A 3,652-nucleotide genomic window follows, 5' to 3' on the forward strand; every position below is an offset into this window, starting at 1 on the left:
TCAAGAAGGTGGACTCCAGAAAGTCAAATAACCCCATTAAAAAATGGGGCTCAGAACTGAACAAAGAATTCTCACCTGAGGAATACCAAATGGCAGAGAAGCACCTGAAAAATGTTCAACATCCTTAATCATCAGGGAAATGCAAATCAAAACTATGTTGTTTTCTCTGACCACTTTCATTTTTTTTTCTAGTGGCCTGGACAGTGTATGATCACCACTCTCTTTGGCAGCCAGAGGGCTTTGAGTAATTGCAGGATTTCATCTTTGTTTTTGATAGTTTTTCCTTCTTCAGTAGAAGCCCTCTTTCTTGGTGTATGGCTCAATGTATGTGAGCAGTTGTAAATGTATATCAGCTGTCCATATGGATGTTGACAGCCAGCACATTCCCCATGATAAGGGCCTGGGATAGTGTTATCAGTTTAGCCCTTCGAGCTGAGTTACTTGGGGGACAGGGGGGGTGGGGAAGAGATTGGGCCCAAATTGCCTCTGTTTCCAGGGATACTGTTGTTCCTGCTTTTCTCTGCCCCCCCCCCCCCAATGAAACTGCTTCTGTCTGTGAAGTCTGCTCTGCTCCTGGCGGAGAGGAGACCTTTAAGTCAGATTGAGTACTGTGTACTTGGGCCAGCATTTCGCTGTATTTGTGAAGTGGATGGTCTAGATCAGGGTCAAGGAGAAGGGTCATAGGATTTAAGGAAGCAGCTGGCTAGAAAGTAACTTGGCCAGGGTTAACCTGTAAGGTCTGATAATGGGTCATGTGACCATGATTGAACCACCTGTCAGGCTGCTGTTTGAATACCCCTTTGGTTGCACAGGGGTTAGTCATGAACACATTTTGTTCCAAAGCCAATTTATCTGCATCCTTAACCAGTAATGTTGTAGCCATTGTAACCACAATGATATGCAGGCAAGGTAGCCATTTTGTTGTGACTGGGTCTAATTTTTTTTGACAAATACGTCACAGGCCATTTCTACGGCCCTAAAGTTTGAGTTACGACCTCTTTGGCTATTTCTTTTTGTTTGTCAAAGTATAAGTAAAATGGTTTAGTGATGTCTGGTAGCCCCAAAGCAGGAGCTGACAGCAGGGCCTGCTTTCTTTTCTTTTCATTTCTTATCTTTTTTCTTTTCTTTTCTTTAAACATTTTTTTAATTTTTAATATTTTTATTACATATTTTCCTCAGTTACATTTCCAATGCTATCCCAAAAGTCCCCCATAGCGCCCCCCACTTCCCTACCCACCCATTCCCATTCTTTTGGCCCTGGCATTCCCCTATATTGGGGCATATAAAGTTCGCAAGTCCAATGGGCCTCTCTTTCCAGTGATGGCCGACTAGGCCATCTTTCGATACATATGCAGCTAGAGACAAGAGCTCCGGGGTTCTGGTTAGTACATCATGTTGTTCCAACAATAGGGTTGCAGATCCCTTTAGCTCCTTGGGTTTTTATTAGATATTTTCTTCATTTACATTTCAAATGCTATCCCAAAACTCCCCTATACCCCCCCTTCCCTGCTCCCAACCCACCCACTCCCGCTTCCTGGCCCTGACATTCCCCTATACTGGGGCATAGAATCTTCACAAGACCAAGGGCCTCTCCTCCCACTGATGGATGACTAGGCCATCTTCTGCTACATATGAAACTAGAGACAGGAGCTCATGGGGGTACTGGTTAGTTCATATTGCTGTTCTTCCTATAGGGTTACAGACCCCTTCCTGCTTTATTTTCTTAAAAAGCACTTTAATGATCTTGAGTTTAAACAAATTTTTTGGCTTTTCTGGTTGCTCATATAAAGGTTTGGTTATTTCAGCAACAGCTGGAATCCAGTTTGTGAAAGCCACAATAACTCTCTTACCTGTCTTGGGCTCTGAGGGATGGGTATGTTGAGAATAATCTTTTTTTTTTTTTTTTTTTTTTTGCCAAAGTTACTGCTGGCCCTCTTTAAGAATATAGCTGAGATTGGGGACCCCAGTCTTGGAGATATGTGTCTTTTTGGGAGATGCCCAAAATATCATATACCCCAGAACCTGGAGGAGATTATGGGTCCCTTTTTTGTATCCCTCTTTGGTTTCTGCTGTAATTAAAGGTCATCTATGTACTGCACAAGGTTTATATCTGGGTTATTGACTCTCTACTCACCCAGGTCCTCATGTAAAGCTCTATCAAAAATAGTGGGTGAAGTTTTGCAGCCTTGAGGCAGGTGGGTCTAGGTGAGTTGCCCATTAATGTCTCTTTTAAGATCATGTCATTTAAAGGCAAAATATTTCTAACTTTTGGGAGCCAAGGGTGAGCTGAAGAAAGCATCCTTTAGGTCTAGAACAGAATATCATTTTTGATCTGGAGGTAAAGAGCTCAATAGGGTATAAGCATTAGGCACCATGGGGTGTATGTCCATGACCCTGTAGTTAATTCCCTGTAGGTCTTGGATGGGGTGATAACCATTGGACTTTGGCTTCTTTACAGGCAATGGTGGAGTGGTCCATGCTGACTGGCAGGGCCTAAGGACTCCCAAGGCCAACAGTTTCTGAATATGGGGAATGATCCTCTTCTGTGTCTCTTGGGACATGAGATATTGGCAGAACAGTTTCTGAATATGGGGAATGATCCTCTTCTGTGTCTCTTGGGACATGAGATATTGGCAGAACACATACTGAGTCTGTTCTCAGCTTGAGCTCCACAAATATAGGGCATCAATGTTTTGCCAACCCCAAGTCTCTAGTTTCTGTCCAAGCCTTGGGGAAACTCTTTCAGCCAGACATCTAGGTCTTGTTTGGAACAGCTGGTGACTCATATAGTTTATAGTCAATCTCCAAGGCCCATTCAAGTGGTCCACTGGATCCTTTTAGCGCCCTTGTCAAAGATCAAGTGACCATAGGTGTATGGGTTCATTTCTGGGTCTTCAAATCTATTCAATTGGTCTACCTGTCTGTAGCTATACTATTACCACACAGTTTTTATCATAATTGCTCTGTAGTACAGCTTTAGGTCAGGCATGGTGATTCCACCAGAAGTTCTTTTATCATTGAGAAGAGTTTTTCCTATCCTAATTTTTTTGTTATTCCAGATGAATTTGCAAATTGCCCTTTCTAATTCGTTGAAGAATTGAGTTGGAATTTTGATGGGCATTGCATTGAATCTGTAGTTTGCTTTTGGCAAGATAGCGATTTTTACTATATTGATCTTGGCAATCCATGAGCATGAGAGATTTTCCATCTTCTGAGATCTTCTTTAATTTCCTTCTTCAGAGACTTGAAGTTCTTGTCATACAGATCTTTCACTTCCTTAGTTAGAGTCACATGGAGGTATTTTATATTATTTGTGACCATTGTGAAGGGTGTTGTTTCCCTAATTTCTTTCTCAGCCTGTTTATCCTTTGTGTAGAGAAAGGCCATTGACTTGTTTGTGTTAATTTTATATCCAGCTACGTCACTGAAGCTGTTTATCAGGTTTAAGAGTTCTCTGGTGGAATTTTTAGGGTCACTTATATACACATCATATCATCTGCAAATAGCGAGATTTTGACTTCTTCCTTTTCAATTTGTATGCACTTGACCTCCTTTTGTTTTCGAATTGCTCTGGCTAGCACTTCAATTATTATGTTGAATAGATAGCGAAAAAGTGGGCAGCCTTGTCTAGTCCCTGATTTTAGTGGGATTG

The sequence above is a fragment of the Mus caroli genome, unplaced genomic scaffold (genome assembly GCF_900094665.2).
Source record: "Mus caroli unplaced genomic scaffold, CAROLI_EIJ_v1.1 scaffold_12517_1, whole genome shotgun sequence".
NCBI lineage: Eukaryota > Metazoa > Chordata > Mammalia > Rodentia > Muridae > Mus > Mus caroli.